This window comes from Pristiophorus japonicus, chromosome 7 (assembly GCF_044704955.1).
Source record: "Pristiophorus japonicus isolate sPriJap1 chromosome 7, sPriJap1.hap1, whole genome shotgun sequence".
NCBI classification, from domain to species: Eukaryota; Metazoa; Chordata; class Chondrichthyes; family Pristiophoridae; genus Pristiophorus; species Pristiophorus japonicus.
This window is the reverse complement of record NC_091983.1, coordinates 10438576-10456835: the sequence shown is the minus strand read 5'-3', so window position 1 is coordinate 10456835 and position 18260 is coordinate 10438576.

Genomic DNA, 18260 nt, shown 5'->3' with positions numbered 1-18260 from the left:
TCAAATCCATCAGTGAACCCCAAACTGTTTTCGCTGCTCACGATGCGGTCTCCTCTACATTGGGAAGACCAAACGCAGATTGGGTGACCGCTTTGCGGAGCACCCCCGTTCAGTCTATAAGCGTGACCCCCGAGCTTCCGGTCGCCTGTCACTTTAATTCTCCGCTCCACTCCCACTCTGACCTCTCCGCTCATGGCCTTATTCACTGTTACAATGAAGCTCAATGTAAGCTCGAGGAACAGCACCTCATCTTTCGATTAGGCACTTTACACCTTCTGGACTCAACATCGAGTTCCACAATTTCAGACCATAACCTCTGCCCCTGTTTTTTCAGATGGCAGCTGTTGATGATTCTGCCATTCCCATGTACACCTCTTCTCAACCCATCTTTTGTTTCTTTACTTGTCCCATTACCATCTCCTTTTGCCTCGCACCATCATCCCTTTCGCCATTTAAATTTTCCTGCCTTCCACCTTATCACAGATCTTCCCTTTTGTTCTTTCCTCTCATCTCCCCTTTCCCTGCCCCTGCACCAGCTTAAAACCTTTTACACCTGCAACATTTTCCAGTTCTGATGAAAGGTCATTGACCTGAACTGTTCACTCTGTTTCTCTCTCCACAAATGCTGAGTGTTTCCAGCATTTTCTGTTTTTAATCTCGGAAAGGGAAATTGTGTTTGACAAATCTGTTAGCGTTTTTAAGGGTTAGAACATAAAAAGCATAAGAAACAGGAGCAGGAGTAGGCCATTTAACCCCTCGAGCCTGCTCCACCATTCAATAAGATCATGGCTGATCTGATCATGGACTCAGCTCCACTTCCCTGCCCGCTCCCCATAACCCTCTATTCCCTTCTCGCTCAAAAATCTGTCCATCACCGCTTTAAATATATTCAATGACCCCGGCCTCCACAGCTCTCTGGGGCAGAGAATTCCACAGATTTACAACCCTGTGAGAGAAGAAATTCCTCCTCATCTCAGTTTTAAATGGGTGGCCCCTTATTCTGAGACTATGTCCCCTACTTTTAGTTTCCCGTATGATTGGAAATATCCTCTCTGCATCCACCTTGTCGCGCCCCCTCATTATCTTATATATTTCGGGCCAGAACATTGCCGGAGGGGTGGAGGCTCAAACGTGAGGGTGAAGAGAGAAGGTAGGGCCAAAACTTGTGGTCGGATCTGGTTGGAGTCTCACTGGACACCGTCGGGGATTGGGTTAAGCAGCTGAGTCGGCCACGATCAAGTGATCCACAAGCTGTGATCCTGACCAGCGGATCCACCACAGACCCAACCCACGTCCAGACCGGGGTTAGGCAGGGCTGCGTAATCGCGGCAACGCTCTTCTCGATCTTCCTCGCTGCAATGCTCCACCTCACGCTCAACAAGCTCCCCGCTGGAGTGGAACTAAACTATAGAACCAATGGGAACCTGTTCAACCTTCATTGTCTCCAGGCTACATCCAAGGTCGTCCCATACTCTTGTCATCGAGCTACAGTACGCAGACGACGTTTGCGTCTGTGCACACTCCGAGGCGGAACTCCAAATCATCGGCGACGAAAGCATGGGCCTTGCACTAAATATCCGTAAGGTCCTCCACCAATCTGACCCCGCCACACAGCACTGCCTCCCAGTCATCAAAATCCACGACGCGGCCTTGGACAACGTGGACCTTTTTCCATACCTCGGAAGCCTATTATCAGCAAGGGCAGACATTGACGACGAAGTCTAACACTGCCTCCAGTAAGACAGCGCAATATTCCGTCGCCTGAGGAAGAGAGTGTTTGAAGACCAGGACCTCTAATCTGGCACGAAGCTTAAGGTCTACAGGGCTGTAGTGATACCCGCCCTCCAATATGGCTCAGAGACATGGACCATATACAGTAGACTCCGGAATCAACCTAGTGAACCTTCTCTGAACAGCCTCCAATGCAAGTGAAACTCAAAAAGTTAGCATGCAGGTACAGCAAGTAATCAGGAAGGCAAATGGAATGTTGGCCTTTATTGCAAGAGGATAGAGTATAAAAACAGAGCCCCTTGGGGAAGAGTGACCATAATATGGTGGAATTCTACATTAGGATGGAGAATGAAACAGTTAATTCAGAGACCATGGTCCAGAACTTAAAGAAGGGTAACTTTGAAGGTATGAGGCGAGCATTGGCTAGGATAGATTGGTGAATGATGCTTAAGGGGTTGACTGTGGATGGGCAGTGGCAGACATTTAGAGACCGCATGGATGAACTACAACAATTGTACATCCCTGTCTGGCGTAAAAATATAAAAGGGAAGGTGGCTCAACCATGGCTATCAAGGGAAATCAGGGATAGTATTAAAGCCAAGGAAGTGGCATACAAATTGGCCAGAAATAGCAGTGAACCCGGGGACTGGGAGAAATTTAGAACTCAGCAGAGGAGGAAGAAGGGTTTGAATAGGGTAGGGAAAATAGAGTACGAGAGGAAGCTTGCAGGGAACATTAAAATGGACTGTAAAAGCTTCTATAAATATGTAAAGAGAAAAAGGTTAGTAAAGACAAACGTAGGTCCTCTGCAGTCAAAATCAAGGGAAGTCATAACTGGGAACAAAGAAATGGCAGACCAATTGAACAAGTATTTTGGTTTGGTATTCACTAAGGAGGACACAAACAATCTTCCGGATATAAAGGGGGTCAGAGGGTCTAGTAAGAAGGAGGAACTGAGGGAAATCCTTATTAGTCGGGAAATTGTGTTGGGGAAATTGATGGGACTGAAGGCCGATAAATCCCCAGGGCCTGATGGTCTGCATCCCAGAGTACTTAAGGAGGTGGCCTTGGAAATAGCTGATGCATTAACAGTCATTTTCCAACATTCCATAGACTCTGGATCAGTTCCTATGGAGTGGAAGGTAGCCAATGTAACCCCACTTTTTAAAAAGTGAGGGAGAGAGAAAACGGATTATAGGCCGGTCAGCCTGACATCGGTCGTGGGTAAAATGATGGAATCAATTATTAAGGATGTCATAGCAGCGCATTTGGAAAGAGGTGACATGATAGGTCCAAGTCAGCATGGATTTGTGAAAGGGAAATCATGCTTGACAAATCTGGAATTTTTTGAGGATGTTTCCAGTAGAGTGGACAAGGGAGAAGCAGTTGATGTGGTGTATTTGGACTTTCAGAAGGCTTTCGACAAGGTCCCACACAAGAGATTAATGTACAAAGTTAAAGCACATGGAATTGGGGGTAGTGTTCTGACGTGGATTGAGAACTGGTTGTCAGACAGGAAGCAAAGAGTAGGAGTAAATGGGTACTTTTCAGAATGGCAGGCAATGACTAGTGGGGTACCGCAAGGTTCTGTGCTGGGGCCCCAGCTGTTTACATTGTACATTAATGATTTAGACGAGGGGATTAAATGACGTATCTCCAAATTTGCGGATGACACTAAGTTGGATGGCAGTGTGAGCTGCGAGGAGGATGCTATGAGGCTGCAGAGTGACTTGGATAGGTTAGGTGAGTGGGCAAATGCATGGCAGATGAAGTATAATGTGGATAAATATGAGGTTATCCACTTTGGTGGTAAAAACAGAGAGACAGACTATTATCTGAATGGTGACAGATTAGGAAAAGGGGAGGTGCAACGAGACCTGGGTGTCATGGTACATCAGTCATTGAAGGTTGGCATGCAGGTACAGCAGGCGGTTAAGAAAGCAAATGGCATGCTGGCCTTCATAGCGAGGGGATTGGAGTACATGGGCAGGGATGTGTTACTACAATTGTACAGGGCCTTGGTGAGGCCACACCTGGAGTATTGTGTACAGTTTTGGTCTCCTAACTTGAAGAAGGATGTTCGTGCTTTTGAGCGAGTGCAGCGAAGGTTCACCAGACTGATTCCCGGGATGGCGGGACTGACATATCAAGAAAGACTGGATCAACTGGGCTTGTATTCACTGGAGTTCAGACGAATGAGAAGGGATCTCATAGAAACGTTTAAAATTCTGACGGGTTTAGACAGGGTAGATGCAGGAAGAACGTTCCCAATGTTGGGGAAGTCCAGAACCAGGGGTCACAGTCTAAGGATAAGGGGTATGCCATTTAGGACCGAGATGAGGAGAAACTTCTTCACCCAGAGAGTGGTGAGCCTGTGGAATTCTCTACCACAGAAAGTTGTTGAGGCCAATTCACTAAATATATTCAAGAAGGAGTTAGATGTAGTCCTTACTACTCGGGGGATCAAGGGGTATGGCGAGAAAGCAGGAATGGGGTACTGAAGTTGCATGTTCAGCCATGAACTCATTGAATGCCAGTGCAGCTCAAAGGGCCGAATGGCCTACTCCTGCACCTATTTTCTATGTTTCTATGTTTCTATAAATCCTGCTACAACTGTACAGGGTATTGGTGAGGTCACACCTAGAGTACTGTGTACAGTTTTGGTTTCCGTATTTTAGGATATACTTGCATTGGAGGCTGTTCAGAGAAGGTTCACGAGGTTGATTCCGGAGATAAGGGGGTTGACTTATGAAGATAGGTTGAGTAGGTAAGGCCTAAACACATTGGAGTCCAGAAGAATGAGAGGTGATCTTATTGAAACTTGTAAGATAATGAGGGGGCTCGACAAGGTGGATGCAGTGAGGATATATCCACTCATAGGGGAAACTAAAATTAGGGGGCATAATCTTAGAATAAGGTGCCGCCGATTTAAGACTGAGATGAGGAGAAATTTCTTCTATCAGAGGGTTTTAAATCTGTGGAATTCTCTGCCCCAGAGAGCTGTGGAGGCTGGATCATAAAATATATTTAAGGCGGAGATGGACAGATTTTTGAGCGATAAGGTAATAAAGGGTTATGGGGAGCGGGCAGTGAAGTGGAGCTGAATCCATGATCAGATCAGCCATGATCTTATTGAATGGCGGAACAGGCTCGAGGGGCCAAATGGCCTACTCCTGCTCCTATTTCTTATGTTCTTATCCTTCCTTAAATATGGAGATCAAAACTGTACGCAGTACTCAAGGAATGGCCTCACCAATACCCTGTACAGTTATAGCAGGACATCTCTGCTTTTATACTCCATCCCCCTTGCAATAAAGGCCAACATTCCATTTGCCTTCCTGATTCAACTATTTACAATCTATAGTACCTGCATATTCACTTTTTATTTCATGCACAAGGACCCCCAGGACCCTCTGTACTGCAGCACTTTGCAATTTTTCACCATTTAAATTATAATTTGCTTTTCTATTTTTTATGCCAAAATGGATAATGTCACATTTTGCCACATTGTACTCCAGCTGCTAAATGTTTACCCACTAACTTAGCCTATTTATATCCCTTTGCAGATTTTTTGTGTCCTCCCCACAATTTGCTTTCTCACCTATCTTTGTATCATCAGCAAACTTGGCTACATTACACTCAGTCCCTTTATCCAAGTCATTAATATAGATTGTAAATAATTGAGGCCCCAGCACCGATCCCTGCGGCACCCCACCAGTTACTGTTTGCCAACCGGAAAATGACTTATTTATCCCGACTCTCTGTTTTCTATTAGTTAGCCAATCCTCTATCCATGCTAATATATTACCCCCAACCTTGTGCGGTAACCTTTTATGTGGCACCTTATTGAATGCCTTCTGGAAATCCAATTACAATACATCCACTGGTTCCCCCTTATCCACCCTGCTCGTTACAACCTCAAAGAACTCCAACAAACTTGTCACACATGATTTCCCTTTCATACTCTGACTCTGCTTGATTGAATCATGCTTTTCCAAATGTCCTGCTACTGCTTCCTTAATAATGGACTCCAGCATTATCCCAACGACAGATGTTAGGCTAACTAGTCTATAATTTCCTGCTTTCTGTCTGCCTCCTTTTTTAAATAGGGATGTTACATTTGTGGTTTTCCAATCCGCTGGGACTGCCCCAGAATTGAGGGAATTTTGGTAGATTACAACCAATGCATCCACGATCTCTACAGCCAATTCTTTTAAGACCCTAGGATGCAAGCCATCAGGTCCAGGGGACTTGTCCACCTTTAGTCCCATTATTTTACCGAGTACTACTTCTTTAGTGATAGTGATTGTATTTAGTTCCTCCCTCCCTTGATTATCTAGTATTGGGATGTTTTTAGTGTCTTCTACCGTGAAGACCTATACAAAATATTTGTTCAACGTCTCTGCCATTTCCCTGTTCCCCATTATTAATTCCCCAGTCTCATCCTCTAGGGGACCAACATTTACTTTAGCCACTCTTTTCCTTTTTATGTACCTGTAGAAACTCTTACTATCTGTTTTTATATTTTGTGCTAGTTTACTTTCATAATCTATCTTCCCTCTCTTTATCATTTTTTTTGTCTTTGCTGGCTTTTAAAAGTTTCCCAATCCTCTGGCCTCCCACTAGTCTTGGCCACATTGTGTGCCCTTGTTTTCAATTTGATACCATCCCTTATTTCCTTCGTTAGCCACGGATGGTTATCCCTTCTCTTACAGCCTTTCCTTCTCATTGGGATATATTTTTGTGGTAACCAATGTTCCCTCTAATTATTCTTTGGTGCACGTGGACCTTTTAACGGACTCCGGGGCCATTTAAAATTCCGTGCATGCACGGTTTTTCTATTTAGAAACCTGCTCACCAGCTGCGGAGACCTTCAGAGTGCTGAACCAAACATTGGTTGTAACTAGCAGGGTGGATAAGGGGAAACCAGTGGATGTAGTATATTTGGATTTTCAGAAGGCATTTGATAAGGTGCCACACAAAAGATTATTCAACAAAATTATGGCTCATTGGATTGGGGGTCATATACTAGCATGAATTGAGAATTGGTTAACGATAGAAAACAAAGAATAGGAATAAACAGGTCATTTTCTGGTTGGCAGGCTGTAACGAGGGGGGTGCCGCAAAGATCATTGCTTGGGCCTCAGCTATTTACAATATATATCAATGACTTAGATGAAGGGACCGAGTGTAATGAATCCAAGTTTGCTGATGTACAAAACTAGGTGGGAATGTAAGTTGTGAGGAGGATGCAAAGAGGCTTCAAGGGGATATAGACAGGTTAAGTGAGTGGACAAGATCATCATCATCATAGGCAGTCTCTCGGAATCGGTTCCACTCCCAAAGTGAGTTCTTTGATGGCTGAACAGTCCGATACGAGAGCCACAGACCCTGTTACAGGTGAGACAGACATTCGTCGGGGGAAGGGGTCGGTAGGGCTGGTTTGCCGTGCACTCCTTCCGTTGCCTGTGCTTGGCCTTTTCATGCTCCTTGTGTCGAGCCTCAAAGAGCTCAACGCCCTCCCGGATGGACTTTCTCCACCTCGGGCGGTCTTTGGCCAGGGTCTCCCAGGTGTCAGTGGCGATGTCGCACTTTACCAGGGAGGCTTTGAGGGTGTCCTTATAACGTTTCCGCTATCCTCCTTTGGCTCGTTTACCATGAAGGAGCTCCGCATAAAGCATTTGCTTAGGGAGTCTCGTATCTGGCATGCGTACTATGTGGCCTGCCCAGGGAAGCTGATCGAGTGTGGTCAGTGCTTCAATACAGGGGATGTTAGCCTGGTCGAAGACACTGATGTTGGTGTGCCTGTCCTCCCAGGAGATTGTCAGGATCTTGCGGAGATATCGTTGGTGATATATCTCCAGTGACTTGAGGTGCCTTCTGTACATCGTCCACTTTGGTAGGAAAAATAGAAAAGCAGAGTATTTTTTAAATGGTGAGAGATTGGGAAATGTTGGTGTTCAGAGGGACCTGGGTGTCCTTATACACAAATCACTGAAAGTTATAAAGATCAGCGGGAGTCAGGCAGTTCGAGCAGTCAGTCAAGGAGGCGGGAGCTCGGAGCAGCGCGAGTCCGGGGTCGGCGAGAGGCCTATAAAGGCCAGCGGGAGTCAGGCAGTTCGAGGAGGCGGGAGCTCGGAGCAGCGCGAGTCCGGGGTTGGCGAGAGGCCTACAAAAGGCCCAACTGGTGCAGCTACAGGGAGAAGGCAAAAAAGAAGTAGAAAGAAACAGAAAGGTGACGTCACAGCCAAGGGGGTAAGTGATTGGTTGGTGATTGGTGAGTAGTTTTTCTTTTTTCTCTTCTATAACAGTGAGTAAACTTTAGCATTGTTATTGCCAATTTAAGTGTATCTAAGGGTTAAGTCATGGCAGGAGAGCTCGGTCACGTGATATGCTCTTCCTGTACCATGTGGGAACTCAGGGACACTTCCGGTGTCCCTGACGACTACGTGTGCGGGAAGTGTATCCGCCTCCAGCTCCTGACAGACCGCGTTGCGGAATTGGAGCTGAGGGTGGATTCACTCTGGAGCATCCACGATGCTGAGAATGACATGAATAACACGTTTAGTAGGTTGGTCTTACCGCAGGTGAAGGGTCCACAGCCAGCTAGGGAATGGAAGACCAGCAGGAAGAGCAGTGCAAGGAAGGTAGTGCAGGGGTCCCCTGCGGTCATCCCCCTGCAAAAACAGATACACCATTTTGAGTACTGTTGAGGGGGATGACTCATCAGGGGAGGGCAGCAGCAGCCAAGTTCATGGCACCGTGGCTGGCTCTGCTGCACAGGAGGGCAGGAAAAAGAGTGGGAGAGCGATAGTGATAGGGGATTCGATTGTAAGGTGAATAGATAGGCGTTTCTGCGGCCGCAACCGAGACTCCAAGATGGTATGTTGCCTCCCTGGTGCAAGGGTCAAGGATGTCTCGGAGCGGGTGCAGGACATTCTGAAAAGGGAGGGTGAACAGCCAGTTGTCGTGGTGCTCATTGGTACCAACGACATAGGTAAAAAAAGGGATGAGGTCCTACGAGACGAATTTAAGGAGCTAGGAGCTAAATTAAAAAGTAGGACCTCAAAAGTAGTAATCTCAGGATTGCTACCAGTGCCACGTGCTAGTCAGAGTAGGAATCGCAGGATAACTCAGATGAATACGTGGCTTGAGCAGTGGTACAGCAGGGAGGGATTCAAATTCCTGGGGCATTGGAACTGGTTCTGGGGGAGGTGGGACCAGTTCAAACCGGATGGTCTGCACCTAGGCAGGACCGGAACCAATGTCCTAGGGGGAGTGTTTGCTAGTGCTGTTGGGGAGGAGTTAAACTAATATGGCAGGGGGATGGGAACCAATGCAGGGAGACAGAGGGAAACAAAAAGGAGACAAAAGCAAAAGACAGAAAGGAGATGAGTAAAAGTGGAGGGCAGAGAAACCCAAGGCAAAAAACAAAAAGGGCCACTGAATGTAAAGGGGCTGCTGGAGGGGTCAAAACTAAAAATCATGGTTTAAAAACTAGTATTAAAACACTCTACCTTAACGCACGCAGCATTCGAAAAAAAATAAATGAGTTGACGGCACAAATCATTACAAATGGGTATGATTTGGTGGCCATTACAGAAACGTGGTTGCAGGGTGGCCAAGACTGGGAATTAAACATACAGGGGTATCTGACGATTCAGAAAGAAAGACAAGAAGGGAAAGGAGGTGGGGTAGCTCTGTTAAGAAAGGATGATATCAGGGCAGTTGTGAGAGACGACATTGGCTCTAATGAACAAAATGTTGAATCATTGTGGGTGGAGATTAGAGATAGTAAGGGGAAAAAGTCACTGGTGGGCGTAGTTTATAGGCCCCCAAATAATAACTTCACGGTGGGGCGGGCAATAATCAAGGGAATAATGGAGGCATGTGAAAAAGGAACGGCAGTAATCATGGGGGATTTTAACCTACATATCGATTGGTCAAATCAAATCGCACGGGGTAGCCTGGAGGAGGAATTAATAGAATGCATACGGGATTGTTTCTTCGAACAGTATGTTACAGAACCTACAAGGGAGCAAGCTATCTTAGATCTGGTCCTATGTAATGAGACAGGAATAATAAACGATCTCCTCGTAAAAGATCCTCTCGGAATGAGTGATCACAGTATGGTTGAATTTGTAATACAGATTAAGGGTGAGGAAGTAGTGTCTCAAACGAGCGTACTATGCTTAAACAAAGGGGACTACAGTGGGATGAGGGCAGAGTTGGCTAAAGTAGACTGGGAACACAGACTAAATGGTGGCACAATTGAGGAACAGTGGAGGACTTTTAAGGAGCTCTTTCATAGTGCTCAACAAAAATATATTCCAGTGAAAAAGAAGGGCGGTAAGAGAAGGGATAACCAGCCGTGGATAACCAAGGAAATAAAGGAGAGTATCAAATTAAAAACCAATGCGTATAAGGTGGCCAAGGTTAGTGGGAAAATAGAAGATTGGGAAAATTTTAAACGACAGCAAAGAATGACTAAGAAAGCAATAAAGGAAAGATAGATTACGAAGGTAAACTTGCACAAAACATTAAAACGGATAGTAAAAGCTTTTACAGATATATAAAATGGAAAAGAGTGACTAAAGTAAATGTTGGTCCCTTAGAAGATGAGAAGGGGGATTTAATAATGGGAAATGTGGAAATGGCTGAGACCTTAAACAATTATTTTGCTTCGGTCTTCACAGTGGAAGACACAGAAACCATGCCAAAAATTGCTGGTTACAGGAATGTGGGAAGGGAGGACCTTGAGACAATCACTATCACTAGCGGGGTAGTGCTGGACAGGCTAATGGGACTCAAGGTAGACAAGTCCCCTGGTCCTGATGAAATGCATCTCAGGTTATTAAAAGAGATGGTGGAAGTTATAGCAGATGCATTCGTTATAATCTACCAAAATTCTCTGGACTCTGGGGAGGTACCAGCGGATTGGAAAGCAGCTAATGTGAGGTCATCCACCTTGGGAAAAAAAACAGTAAAAGGGAATATTATTTGAATGGGGAGAAATTACAACATACTGCGGTGCAGAGGGACCTGGGGGTCCTTGTGATTGAATCCCAAAAAGTTAGTTTGCAGGTGCAACAGGTAATCAGGAAGGCGAATGGAATGTTGGCCTTCATTGCGAGAGGGATGCAGTACAAAAGCAGGGAGGTCCTTTTGCAACTGTATAGGGTCTTGGTGAGGCCTCACCTGGAGTACTGCATGCAGTTTTGGTCACCTTACTTAAGGAAGGATATACTAGCTTTGGAGGGGGTACAGAGACGATTCACTAGGCTGATTCTGGAGATGAAGGGGTTACCTTATGATGATAGATTGAGTAGACTGGGTCTTTACTCGTTGGAGTTCAGATGGATGAGGGGTGTTCTTATAGAAACATTTAAAATAATGAAAGGGATAGACAAGATAGAGTCTGAGAGGTTGTTTCCACTGGTCAGGGAGACTAGAACTAGGGGGCACAGCCTCAAAATACGGGGGAGCCAATTTAAAACCGAGTTGAGAAGGAATTTCTTCTCCCAGAGGGTTGTGAATCTGTGGAATTCTCTGCCCAAGGAAGCAGCTGAGGCTAGCTCATTGAATGTATTCAAGTCACAGATAGATAGACTTTTAACCAATAAGGGAATTAAGGGTTATGGGGAGCGGGCGGGTAAGTGGAGCTGAGTCCACGGCCAGATCAGCCAGGATCTTGTTGAATGGCGGAGCAGGCTCGAGGGGCTAGATGGCCTACTCCTGTTCCTAATTCTTATGTTCTTTTCAGTCCACAGTACAGATTCAGCGTGTAACACCTGCATTGGTCATGCAAAAGGGCACGCAGTTCTCTGTCCAGTCATGGTGGCTTAGGTCTTGGAAGAGGTATAGGGGAAGCCTCCTCAATCAGCTCTCTTTGAAAGTTGACCTTGGCTCTTTGATTTCATTTATAATCCTCCAAATCTTTCCTCCAACTCCCAGCTTGAGCCTCCACTCCTCACTAAATGTGTTTTCCATAGCAAGGGAAAGGGGAATGGTTGTAAACCCTCAGGGATGGCGCTCAATTAATCCATGTACAGTTGGAGAGCTGTTCACACTTGGGGCCAAGAAGACATCTAAAAGGATGAGATCTGAATGCAGGTATGCGGAGCACATTGGATTAGCAATCTAGCACCTTCACCGCTCAGCCCCCTCACGGTCAGACTTATATAGAATTACATCAATGGGCCAGACTTTCCCGAAAGGCCTTTGTCATGTATTCAACCAGCATTGTAACCCATGTATAATCTGACCTAAGTTGTACACTGTGAGAACAATGACCACTAGGTGGGAGACACTCCTAACCTGGACCTTCAGCGATAAAAGGGGAAGCTCCACCCACCTTCATCACTTGAGTGCTAAGGAATAACGGACAGGTCACAGACTGACTTCTCCCAAGCATGGGCCTCGTGTGCATTTACACTGTGTAGTAAGGATGTATCAGCCTTCAACGCCCGATTGCCTGCTGACGTTCGGCGAAAAAAGCTGGTGAGAATTTCCATTTTAAAGGTAAAAGTAAGTAAAACTAATCGCCCGGCGAGAAAATGGGCGATGCACACTCATTCTCGGCGGTTTTCTCGGCGGTTAAGTGGAAAGTTAGTAACATGGGCGGCTGTTACCGGAATGGACGGTAAGTACTAAAATTTAGTCTGAGGCTGCGGTTGGGCCTAGGGAGGGGGAGAAACTTAAAAAAAAAATTATCATTAAAAAGAAATAAAAGCTTACATCGCATTCCCAAGACAGTTTTAACTCTTTCGCCGATTTTAAATTTAAAATAAATAAATAAAGAACCTTTAACTTACCTTTCTGTGCAGGGTCCCCCCTTACCGCCCTGTTTAAGCAGCTTTTACAGGGCGGATCTCTCGGCGATCTGGACGTTGGCGGTTGAGGCCAAACTTACGCCCTGACGGTTGTCCTCCCCATTGCACATGAGCTGTTTGGTCCTGGCTGGGGACTTCAGATTTGGGCGATACCATGAAAAAACTTAGGGGGAAACTCTCGCCGGGCACAAAACCAGCTGTACCACCGAGAAAATCGGTGACAATGAAGCTGAAAGTCTGGCGCATTGAGTCTACAGCACAGACATCGGCTATGCAGCCCAAGTAGTCTATGCCGGTGTTTATACTCAACACAAGCCTCCCACCCCTCTATCAGCATATCCTAGTCTTTGTTCCCTCATATGTTTATCTAGCTTCCACTTAAATCAACCACTCCCTGTGGCAGTGAGTTCCACATTCTCACCCCTCTGAGTAAAGAAGTTTCTCCTGAATTCCTTTATTGGATTTATTAATGCCTATCTTATTTATGGCCCCTAATTCTGGTCTCACTCACAAGTGGAAACATCTTCTCTACATATATCCTATAAAACCCTTTCATAATTTTAAAGACCTCTATCAGGCCCCCACTTCAGCCTTCGCTTTTCCACAGAAACGAGCCCCGGTCTGTTTAGTCTTTCCTGATAGTTATAACCTCTCAGTTCTGGTATCATAGAAATATAGAAACATAGAAAATAGGTGCAGGTGTAGGCCATTCGGCCCTGCGAGCCTGCACCACCATTCAATATGATCATGGCTGATCATGCAACTTCAGTACCCCATTCCTGCTTTCTCTCCATACCCCTTGATCCCTTTAGCCGTAAGGGCCACATCTAACTCCCTTTTGAATATATCTAATGAACCGGCCTCAACAACTTTCCGTGGTAGAGAATGTTAGCCACGGTTGAGCCACCTTCCCCTTTTTATTTTTATGCCAGACAGGGATGTACAATTGTTGCAGTTCATCCATGTGATCTTTAAATGTCTGCCATTGCCTATCCACCGTCAGCCCTTTAAGTATATACACCAGTCTATCCTAGCCAATTCACGTCTCATACCATCGAAGTTCAGGACCTTAGTCTCTGAATTAACTGTGTCACTCTCCATCTTAATGAAGAATTCTACCATATTATGGTCACTCTTCCCCATGGGGCCTCGCATGACCTGTTTGCTAATTAATCCTCTCTCATTACACAAGACCCAGTCTAGGATGGCCTGCTCTCCAGTTGGTTCCTTGACATATTGATCTAGAAAACCATCCCTTATACACGCCAGGAAATCCTCCTCCACAGTACTGCTATCAGTTTGGTTAGCCCAATCTATATGTAGATTAAAGTCACCCATGATAACTGCTGTACCTTTATTGCACGCGACCCTAATTTCCTGTTTGATGCCATCCCCAATCTCCATACTACTATTTGATGGTCTGTACACAACTCCCACTATCAGTTTCTTCCCTTTGGTGTTTCACAGCTCTACCCATATAGATTCCACCTCATCCATGCTAATGTCCTCCCTTGCTATTGCGCTAATCTCCTCTTTAACCAGTAATGCTACCTCACCTCCTATTCCTTTCTGTCTATCCTTCCTGAATATTGAATACTCCTGGATGTTGAGTACCCAGCCTTGGTTATCCTGGAGCCATGTCTCCGTAATCCCAATTACATCATATCCGTTAACAGCTATCTGCGCAGTTAATTCATCCACCTTATTACGAATGCACCTCGCATTGAGACTTAGAGCCTTCAGGTTTGTTTTTTTAACACCCTTTGTCCTTTTAGAATTATGTTGTAATATGGCCCTTTTTGATTTTTGCCCTTGATTTCTCAGCCCTTCACTCTTGTTTTCCAGGACGACATATTGATCACAGGTCGGGACACCATCGAACATGGACGAGGTTCGAAGTTGGCTAGATCGTGTAGGACTCAGGTTGAAACACTCGGTGTGTTTTCCTGGTGCCAGAGGTCGAGTTCCTAGGAAGAAGAATCACGGCAGACGGCATTAGACCCACCGATGCCAAGACGGAGGCCATCAAGAACGCGCCGAGACCACAGAACGTGATGGAGTTGCGATCATTCCTAGGACTCCTCAATTATTTTGGTAATTTCCTACCCAGGTTAAGCACCTTGCTAGAACCTCTACATGTGTTGCTACGCAAGGGAGATGACTGGGTATAGGGGAAATCACGAGAGACTGTTTTTGAGAAAGCCAGAAATCTGTTATGTTCCAACAAACTGCTTGTTCTGTATGACCCATGTAAATGTTTAGTGCTAGCTTGCGATGCGTCTTCGTACGGGGTTGGGTGTGTGTTACAACAAGCAAACAAATCGAGAACATTGTAACCGGTCGCTTATGCATCCAGGAGTTTGTCCAAGGCCGAAAGGGCCAACAGCATGATTGAAAAAGAAGCTCTGGCATGCGTTTACGGGGTGGAAAAAATGCACCAGTATCTGTTTGGGCTTAAGTTCAAATTAGAAACTGACCATATGCCGCTCATATCGCTATTCTCAGAGAGCAAAGGTATTAATACCAATGCCTCTGCTTGCATCCAAAGATGGGCACTCATGCTGTCTGCATATAACTATGTAATTCGCCATAGGCCAGGCACAGAGAACTGTGCTTATGCTCTCAGTCAGCTACCATTGTCCACCACCGGGGTGGAAATGGCACAGTCTACAGACTTGCTCTTGGTGATGGATGCATTTGAAAATGAAAAGTCACCCGTTACGGCCCGCCAGATTAGGACCTGGACCAGCCAGGATCCTTTACTGTCCCTTGTAAAAAACTGTGTCCTCCATGGGAACTGGTCTAGCGTTCCAGTGGAGATGCATGAAGAGATCAAGCTGTTCCAGCGGCGCAAAAACGAAATGTCCATACAGACGGACTGTCTTTTGTGGGGTAATGGCGTAGTTTTGCCTAAGAAAGGGAAATGTTCATATGTGACCTACACAGTACCCACCCAGGCATAGTAATGATGAAGGCTATAGCCAGATCCCATGTGTGGTGGCCCGGCATCGACTCAGATTTGGAGTCTTGCGTGCGCCAATGCAACACTTGCTCTCAACTGAGCAATGCACCCAGGGAGGCACCGCTAAGTTTGTGATCATGGCCCTCCAAACCGTGGTCTAGGATCCACGTTGACTTCGCTGGCCCATTTCTAGGCAAAATGTTTTTGGTTGTTGTGGATGCTTATTCAAAATGGATTGAGTGTGTAATAATGTCTGTAAGCATGTCCACTGCCGCCATCGAAAGCCCACGAGCTATGTTTGCTACGCACGGCCTGCCTGATGTCCTTGTCAGCAACAATGGGCCGTGCTTCACCAGTGCTGAATTCAAGGAATTCATGACCCGCAATGGGATCAAGCACGTCACATCTGCCCCGTTCAAGCACGCATCTAACGGCCAGGCAGAACGGGCAGTCCAAACCATCAAGCAAAGCTTGAAATGTGTGTCGGAAGGCTGCCTGCAGACCTGCCTCTCCCGAGTCCTGCTCAGCTACCGCACAAGACCTCACTCACTCACCGGGGTTCTCCCTGCCAAACTGCTCATGAAAAGGGCACTCAAAACAAGGCTCGCTCTAGTCCATCCTGCTCTCCATGATCATGTCGAGGGCAGGCGGCATCAACATAGCATATACCATGATCGTGCAAACTTGTCACGTGATATTGAAATCAATGACCCTGTATTTGTACTCAACTATGGACATGGTCCCAAATGGCTTGCTGGCACGGTCATAGCCAAAGAAGGGAGTAGGGTGTTTGAGGTCAAACTTGCAAATGGACTAACTTGCAGAAAGCATTTGGACCAAACCAAACTGCGATTCACAGACAGCCACAAGCAACCTGACGAGGACACCACCAACTTTGACCCTCCGATACACACACAAGTGGCAACCGACATCACAATTGACCACAAAGCTGAACCCATCATCCCCAGCAGTCCAACAAGGCCAGCAGCGCAGCAGCCCAGCGAAGGTCCAACCAACTGCACCTGTGTTTGTACCGAGACGATCAACTAGGGAGCGGAAAGCCTCATCTTGTAAATAAGTGTACTATTGATTTTTTTGGGGGGAGTGATGTTATATATGCAACACCTTATAACTAGCATTCTACCGCCACCAGAGGGCACATCTGTTGGAGTCCCACGGAATCCCAGCATCCCTTGGGAGCACTGCATATAAGCAGGCCTCCCATGCTGTGCCGGCACTTTGGAGTCAGAATAAAGAGACTAAGGTCACACTTACTCAAGTCTACAGTACTCTGCCACATTGCTTTATTTGAGACATAACACTACCTTTGAGGTCCTACTTTTTAATTTAACTCCTAGCTCCCTAAATTCAGCTTGTAGGACCTCATCCCGTTTTTTACCAATATCGTTGGTACCTTTATGCACCACGACAGCTGATTGTTCACCCTCCCCCTCCAAAATCCCCTGCAACAACTCCGAGACATCCTTGACCCTTGCACCAGGGAGGCAACATAACATCCTGGAGTCTCATTTGCGGCTGCAGAAACGTCTATTTATTCCACTTACAATAAAATCCCCTATCACTATAGCTCCCCCACTCTTTTTCCTGCCCTCCTGTGCAGCAGAGCCACCCATGGTGCCATGAACTTGGCTGCTGCTGCCTTCCCCTAATGAGCCATCTCCCCCAACAGTACCCAAAACGGTATATCTATTTTGGAGGGAGATGACCTCAGGGGACCCCTGCACTACCTTCCTTCCACTGCTCTTCCTGCTAGTCACCCATTCCCTATCTGGCTATGTAACCTTTATCTGCGGTGTGACCAACTCATTAACCTTGCTATTCACGACATCCTCAGCATTGTGGATGCTCCAGAGTGAATCCATGCGCAGCTCCAGTGCCGCAATGCAGTCTGTCAGGAGCTGCAGCTGGACACACCTCCTACACACATAGTAGTCAGGGACGCTAGAACTTGTATCTGTGTTAGGGCCTGATCTATTCACAATATTTATTAACGACTTAGATGATGGCATAGAAAGCCATATATCCAAATTTGCCGATGACTCAAAGATAGGCAGCATTGTAGGCTGTGCAGATGAAAGCATAAAGTTACAAAGGGTTATTGATAGATTAAGTGAATGGGCAAAACTGAGGCAAATGGATTTCAATGTAAGCAAATCATCCACTTTGGACATAAAAAGGATAGAACAGGGTATTTTTTCAATGGTTAAAAAGCTAAAAACAGTGGATGTCCAAAGACACTTGGAGGTTCAAGTACATAGATCATTAAAATATCATGAACAGGGAAAGAAAATAATCAAAAAGGCTAATGGAATGCTGGCCTTTATAACTAGAGGACTAGAGAACAAGGGGGTAGAAGTTATGCTGCAGTTACCCTGGTTAGACCACACCTGGAGCACTGTGAGCAGTTCTGGGCACCACACCTGAGGAAGGATATATTGGCCTTGGAGGGAGTGCAGCGTAGGTTTACCAAAATGATACCCGGACTTCAAGGGTTAAGTTACAAGGTGAGATTATACAAATTATGGTGGTATTCCCTAGAATCTAGAAGGTTAAGGGGTGATCTATTTTAAGTTTTCCGGATATTAAGGGAACAGATAAGGTAGATAGAGAGAAACTATTTCCACTGGTTGGGGATTCTAGGATTAGGGTGCAGAGACTAAAAATTAGAGCTAGACCTTTCAGGAGTGAAATTACGAAACACTTCTACACACAAA